Source organism: Schistocerca gregaria, chromosome 7, assembly GCF_023897955.1.
Source record: "Schistocerca gregaria isolate iqSchGreg1 chromosome 7, iqSchGreg1.2, whole genome shotgun sequence".
In the NCBI taxonomy this organism is placed as follows: Eukaryota; Metazoa; Arthropoda; class Insecta; order Orthoptera; family Acrididae; genus Schistocerca; species Schistocerca gregaria.
Window position 1 is genome coordinate 446,696,448 of NC_064926.1, and position 7,758 is coordinate 446,704,205.

Consider the following 7,758-nt stretch of genomic DNA (forward strand, 5'->3'; position numbering starts at 1 on the left):
ACCTTGGATTCGACTTACTATCCGTGAATATTCTACTGCATTGAAAACCACATATTGAGTTGCAGTTACAAAACATCTATACTAATAGTAAATAAAAGCAAGCACTCCGTCCTCAGGCCACAAGTGGCCCTTTGGCACCATCCGACCACCGTGTCATCCTCAGCTCATCGCTCTCCCAGTCGGTATGACGGTTTTCTTTGACCGGAGCCGCTAATGTTCGATCGAGTAGCTCCTCAATTGGCATCGCGAAAAATGGCAACAGCGCATGACGGCCCGGATGGTGACCCATCCAAGTGCTGGCCACGCCCGAAAGCGCTTAACTTCGGTGATCTGACGGGAACCGGTGTACCCACTGCGGCAAGGCCGTTGCCCGATAGTGAATAAATTACACAAAATTTCATAGGGTTTTTCCAGATAACTTCAGCACCGCTTCCGACACAGTATAGGCTTTATTTGATCAAAATCGGCGTAACAAATAAAAGAAACGGTTATTTAAAATTTGATGTAAAGCCGTGGTCTCTGTCTCTTTGGCTACCTGAACATGCTAACCTCTTTCACGTTGTTTTTACATGTAACCCGGGTACAGCTTGGGGCACCGCGTAGGCTTTATTTCATCAAAATCGGATCACAGAAAATCTATCGTAAATGAAAGTTTTAGCCCTCCTAATATTATAAATGCCAAAGTAACTTTGTCTGGGACTGTTTGACGAATAACCCGGTGAACTGATTTCGATGGGATTTTATATGAAGATAGCTTGAACTCAGAGGATAAATATAAGCTACTTTAGAAGAGCGTATATCTACGTCTACATATTCACACATACTACGCAAACCAGTATACGGTGCGTGGTGTAGGGCACCCTGTACCACTGCTAGTCACTTCGTTTCCTGGGCCAGTCCCAAGCAGAGTGACGGGAAAATGACTGTGTGTGCGCCTCCGAATGAGCCCTAATGTCTTGTATCATGTCAGTAAAATCATTCTTCAATCAGCTTCAAATTCAGGTTCTCTAAATATTCCTCCAAAAGAATGTCGCCTTCTCTTCACTGACTCGCATTTTGGTTCTCGAAGCATCCTTGCAATACTCACATAATTATTGGATCTATTAGTATATCTAGCAGCTCTCTTCTGAACTGCATCAACGTCTTCGTTTAATCCGATCTAGGGGGGATACCAATCACTCGAGCAAAACTCTAAAACAGGTAGCACTAGCGCGCTGTAGGTGATCTCTTACAGAAATGAACTACACTTTCCCAAAATTCTCCCGATAAACGGAAGTCTACCACAGTTCTCACATGCTCGTTCCACTTAATATCACTTTTTAATCTTACGCCCAGAAATTTAAAGTATGTAATTTTGTTAAGCACGACAGTACTGTTTCTGTATCGGAACATGTTTTTTTTTCTCATCTCATCCGCATTAACTTACATTTTTCCATATTTAGAGCAAGTTGTCATATATGACACAAATTAGAAACTTTGTCAAAATCAATTTGTATCCACCTAAAATCACTCAAATCGATACCTTCTCTTACACTAAAGGCTCGTCAGTTAACAACCGCCGATTACCTTACACCCTTTCCTCAAAATCGTTTATGTATATCGAAAATCCCCCCCCCCCCCCCATGAACCATGGACCTTGCCATTGGTGGGAAGGCTGGCATGCCTCAGCGATGCAGATGGCCATACCGTAGGTGCAACCACAATGGAGGGGTATCTGTTGAGAGGCCAGACAAACGTGTGGCTCCTAAAGAGGGGCTGCAGCCTTTTCAGTAGTTGCAGGGGCAACAGTCTGGATGATTGACTGATCTGACCTTGTAACCCTAACCAAAACGGGCTTGCTGTGCTGGCACTGCGAACTGTTGAAAGCAAGGGGAAACTACAGCCGTAATTTTTCCCGAGGGCATGCAGCTTTACTGTATGGGTAAATGATGATGGCGTCCTTTCGGATAAAATATTCCGGTGGTAAAATAGTCCCCCATTCGGATCTCCGGGCGGGGACTACTCAAGAGGACGTCGTTATCCGGAAAAAGAAAACTGGCGTTCTACGGATCGGAGCGTGGAATGTCAGATCCCATAATCCGGCAGGTAGGTTAGAAAATTTAAAAAAGGAAATGGATAGGTTAAAGTTAGATATAGTGGAATTTCGATGGCAGGAGGAACAAGACTTTTGGTCAGGCGAATACAGGTTCAAAATGGTTCAAATGGCTCTGAGCACTATAGGACTTAACTTCTGAGGTCATCAGCCCCCTAGAACTAAGAACTACTTAAACTTAACTAACCTAAGGACATCACGCACATTCATGCCCGACACAGGATTCGAACCTGAGACCGTAGAGGTTTCGCGGTTCCAGACTGTAGCGCCTAGAACCGCTGGGCCACATCGGCCGGCAGGTGAATACAGGGTTGTAAAAACCAAATCAATTAGGTGTAATGGAGGAGTAGGTTTAATAATCAATAAAAAGAAGTAGGAGTGCGGGTAAGCTACTACAAACAGCATAGTGAACGCATTATTGTGGCCAAGATAAACACGAAGCCCACGCCTACTACAGTAGTACAAGTTTATATGCCAACTAGCTCTGCAGATGATGAAGAAATTGATGAAATGTACGATGAGATAAAATAAATTATTCAGGTGGTGAAGGGAGACGAAAATTTAATAGTCATGGGTTACTGGAATTCTATGGTAGGAAAAGAGAGAGAAGGAAACATAGTAGACGAATGTGGAGTGGGGCTAAGAAATGAAAGAGCAAGCCGCCTGGAAGAGTTTTGCACAGAGCATAACATAATCATAGGTAACACTTGGTTCAAAAATGATGAAAGAAGGTTGTATACTTGGAAGAATCCTGGAGATACTAGAAGGTATCAGATAGATTATATTACGGTAAGACAGAAATTTAAGAACCAGGTTTGAAGTTGTAAGACATTTGCAGGGGCAGATGTGGACTCTGCCCACAATGTATTGGTTATAAACTGTAGATTGAAACTGAAGAAACTGCAAAAATGTGGGAATTTAGTGAGATGGGACCTGGATAAACTGACTAATCAAGTGGTTGTACAGAGTTTCAGGGAGAGCATAAGGGAATAACTGACAGGAATGGGGAAAAGAAGTACAGTAGAAGAATAACAGGTAGCTCTGAGGGATGAATTAGTGAGAGCAGGATAGGATCAAGTAGGTGAAATGACGAGGGCTAGTAGAAATCCTTGGGTAACAGAAGAAATATTAAATTTAATTGATGAAAGGAGAAAATATAAAAATGCAGTAAATGAAGCAGGCAAAAAGGAATACAAACGTCTCAAAAATGAGATCGACAGGAAGTGCAAAATGGCTAAGCAGGAATGGCTAGAGGACAAATGTAAGGATGTAGAGGCTTATCTCACTAGGGGTAAGATAGATACTGCCTACAGAAAAATTAAAGAGACCTTTGGAGATAAGAGAACCACTTGTATGAACATCAAGAGCTCAGGTGGAAACCCAGTTCTAAGCAAAGAAGGGAAAGCAGAAAGGTGGAAGGAGTATATAGAAGGTTTATACAAGGGTGATGTACTTGAGGACAATATCATGGAAATGGAAGAGGATGTAGATGAAGACGAAATGGGTGATACGATACTGCGTGAAGAGTATGACAGAGCACTGAAAGACCTGAGTCGAAACAAGGCCCCCGGAGTAGACAACATTCCATTAGAACTACTGACGGCCTTGGGAGAGCCAGTCATGACAAAACTCTATCTGCTGGTGAGCAAGATGTATGAAACAGGCGAAATACCCTCAGACTCCAAGAAGAATATAATAATTTCAATCCCAAAGAAAGCAGGTGTTGACAGATGTGAAAATTACCGAACTATCAGTTTAATAAGCCACAGCTGAAAAATACTAGCACGAATTCTTTACAGACGAATGGAAAAACTAGTAGAAGCCGACCACGGGGAACATCGGTTTGGATTCCGTAGAAATACTGGGACACGTGAGGCAATACTGACCTTACCACTTATCTTAGAAGAAGGATTAAGGAAAAGCAAAAGTACGTTTCTACCATTTGTAGACTTAGAGAAAGCTTTTGACAATGTTGAGTGGAATACTCTCTTTCAAATTCTAAAGGTGGCAGCGGTAAAATACAGCGAGCGAAAGGCTATTTACAATTTTTACAGAAAGCAGATGGCAGTTATAAGAGTCGAGGGGCATGAAAGGCAAGCTGTGGTTGGAAAGGGAGTGAGACGGGGTTGTAGCCTCTCCCCGATGTTATTTAATCTGTATATTGAGCAAGCAGTAAAGGAAACAAAAGAAAAATTGGGAGTAGGTATTAAAATCCATGGAGAAGAAATAAAAACTTTGAGGTTCGCCGATAACATTGTAATTCTATCAGAGACAGCAAAGGACTTGGAAGAGGAGTTGAACGGAATGGAGAGTGTCTTGAAAGGAGGATATAAGATGAACATCAACAAAAGCAAAACGAGGATAATGGAATGTATTCGAATTAAGTTGGGTGATGCTTAGGGAATTAGATTAGGAAATGATACACTTAAAGTAGTAAAGGAGTTTTGCTATTTGGGGAGCAAAATAACTGACGATCGTCGAAGTGTAGAAGATATAAAATGTAGACTGGCAATGGCAAGGAATGCGTTTCTGATGAAGGGAAATTTGTTAACATCGAGTATAGATTTAAGTGTCAGGAACTCATTTCTGAAAGTATTTGTATGGAGTGTAGCCATGTATGGAAGTGAAACATGGACGATAAATAGCTTGGAAAGGAAGAGTATAGAAGCTTTCGAAATGTTGCGCTACAGAAGAATGCTGAAGATTAGAAAGTTTAGATCACGTAACTAATGAGGAGTTATTGAATAGAATTGGCGGGAAGAGAATTTTGTGGCACAACTAGACTAGGAGATAGTTTCGATTGGTAGGGCATATTCTGAGGCATCAATGGATTACCAATTTAGTATTCGAGGGCAGCGTGGAAGGTAAAAATCGTAGAGCGAGAGATGAATACACTAAGCAGATTCAGAAGGATGTAGGTTGCAGTAAGTACTGGGAGATGAAGAACCTTGCTCAGGGTAGGGTAGCATGAAGAGCTGCATCAAACCCACAACTACAACATATAGAACATAATAGCATTTCTATCACATTTCCCTGAGGTACTCCTGACGATACCCTTGTCTGTGATGAACACTCACCGTCGTAGAAAACATAGTGTTTTCCATTACTTTAGAGGTGTTCCAGCGATTTCCGTATCTGGTTACCTATTCCATGTGCTCGTACCATTCTTAACATTCGGCAGTGGAACACTGTACCAGATGTTTTCCCGAATTCGAGAAATAAGGAATCTACCTGTTGCACTTCATCTATAGCTCTCAGCATATCATGTCAGTACAAGATCACTTGTAGTACAAGATACGTATTGTTATCAAGAATAGAACACGAATTAGGGAAAAATAAGTACTCTATGAATATTCTATTTGCTCTTTGACTTTTGGTGTTTAGCATACTTCTGAAATTGTTTTTGTTGTTTTATATACACTCCTGGAAATTGAAATAAGAACACTGTGAATTCATTGTCCCAGGAAGGGGAAACTTTATTGACACATTCCTGGGGTCAGATACATCACATGATCACACTGACAGAACCACAGGCACATAGACACAGGCAACAGAGCACGCACAATGTCGGCACTAGTACAGTGTATATCCACTTTCGCAGCAATGCAGGCTGCTATTCTGCCATGGAGACGATCGTAGAGATGCTGCATGTAGTCCTGTGGAACGGCTTGCCATGCCATTTCCACCTGGCGCCTCAGTTGGACCAGCGTTCGTGCTGGACTTGCAGACCGCGTGCGACGACGCTTCATCCAGTCCCAAACATACTCAATGGGGGACAGATCCGGAGATCTTGCTGGCCAGGGTAGTTGACTTACACCTTCTAAAGCACGTTGGGTGGCACGGGATACATGCGGACGTGCATTGTCCTTTTGGAACAGAAGTTCCCTTGCCGGTCTAGGAATGGAAGGACGATGGGTTCGATGACGGTTTGGATGTACCGTGCACTATTCAGTGTCCCCTCGACGATCACCAGAGGTGTACGGCCAGTGTAGGAGATGGCTCCCCACACCATGATGCCGGGTGTTGGCCCTGTGTGCCTAGGTCGTATGCAGTCCTGATTGTGGCGCTCACCTGCACGGCGCCAAACACGCATACGGCCATCATTGGCACCAAGGCAGAAGCGACTCTCATCGCTGAAGACGACACGTCTCCATTCGTCCCTCCATTCACGACTGTCGCGACATCACTGGCAGCGGGCTGCACTATGTTGGGGCGTGAGCGGAAGACGGCCTAACGGTGTGCGGGACCGTAGCCCAGCTTCATGGAGACGGTTGCGAATGGTCCTCGCCGATACCCCAGGAGCAACAGTGTCCCTAATTTGCTGGGAAGTGGCGGTGCGGTCCCCTACGGCACTGCATAGGATCCTACGGTCTTGGCGTGCATCCGTGCGTAGCTGCGGTCCGGTCCCAGGTCGACGGGCAGGTGCACCTTCCGCCGACCACTGACGACAACATCGATGTACTGTGGAGACCTCACGCCCCACGTGTTGAGCAATTCGGCGGTACGTCCGCCCGGCCTCCCGCATGCTCACTATACGCCCTCTCTCAAAGTCCGTCAACTGCACATACGGTTCACGTCTACGCTGTCGCGGCATGTTAGCAGTGCTAACGACTGCGATGGAGCTCCGTATGCCACGGGAAACTGGTTGACACTGACGGCGGCGGTGCACAAATGCTGCGCAGCTAGCGCCATTCGACGGCCAACACCGCGGTTCCTGGTGTGTCCGCTGTGCCGTGCGTGTGATCATTGCTTATACAGCCCTCTCGCAGTGTCCGGAGCAAGTATGGTGGGTCTGACACACCGGTGTCAATGTGTTCTTTTTTCCATTTCCAGGAGTGTATGTTGTGTGACAGGATTAAAAATTACAATGGTTATACAATCTGCAATGTGATACAATACTGCAACCCCCTTGTTGCTAAGAAAAACTATGGAACGCTCCTTCGGAGAGGCATGCTTGTGCTAAGGAACTTTAGAATTTTGTTAACAACGGAGGCGCTGCAGTATCGTATTTATCCTAAAAAACGATGCACTGACTTTTGGTTAAAATGTCCTTCCTCTGTAAGGGAATTACATGACGTTTAAGGGTGTAGGTTGTGACACGTGAACGACGAAATATGGAAGTATGGGACTTCCCGTGGGACATGCACGGATAGCCAGATAGGTTAAAGGCGATCGCTCACGTAATGCCTGAAATCCGATTTCGAATCCCGTTTCGGCACAAATTTTCATTGTCATCGTTCCTTAATGCAGCTTATGGTTGTTCATATTCCCAACAGTGAATATAAATCATCTAAACCTTCATCGTGTTTAACCCATAGTTCCACCCTACTTGTTACCTAATGTACATGATGAATAATGTATAGCTACTTCAGCAACACGATACATATATATGAACTGCTGTCCATGCGCCTTGTAACGTTTATGTCTATAGTAAGGCGTGATGTTTATGTCTAACAAAGAACAGTTATATCAAGCGGTGTCCTGACGGCGTATCTTGTTACGTGTATCTGTATATTCACCTTACCCAATTTTAAACAATCTGGCTGCTAGAAATAAAACAATACCAACAATTCCAAAGTAAATAATATCTGTGCACGATAATGACCAATTAGAGGTAAGTGCATTGATATCTACTCGATCTTACTACGGCACTGTAAATGTAAGTA

At 44.0% G+C, this 7,758-nt stretch overlaps 1 pseudogene; it reads right to left on the reverse strand.

The window, feature by feature from the left end:
- Window positions 1-253: 253 nt before the first annotated feature.
- On the reverse strand, window positions 254-371 carry LOC126282560 (5S ribosomal RNA; annotated as a pseudogene).
- Between the last annotated feature and the right edge of the window lie 7,387 nt (window positions 372-7,758).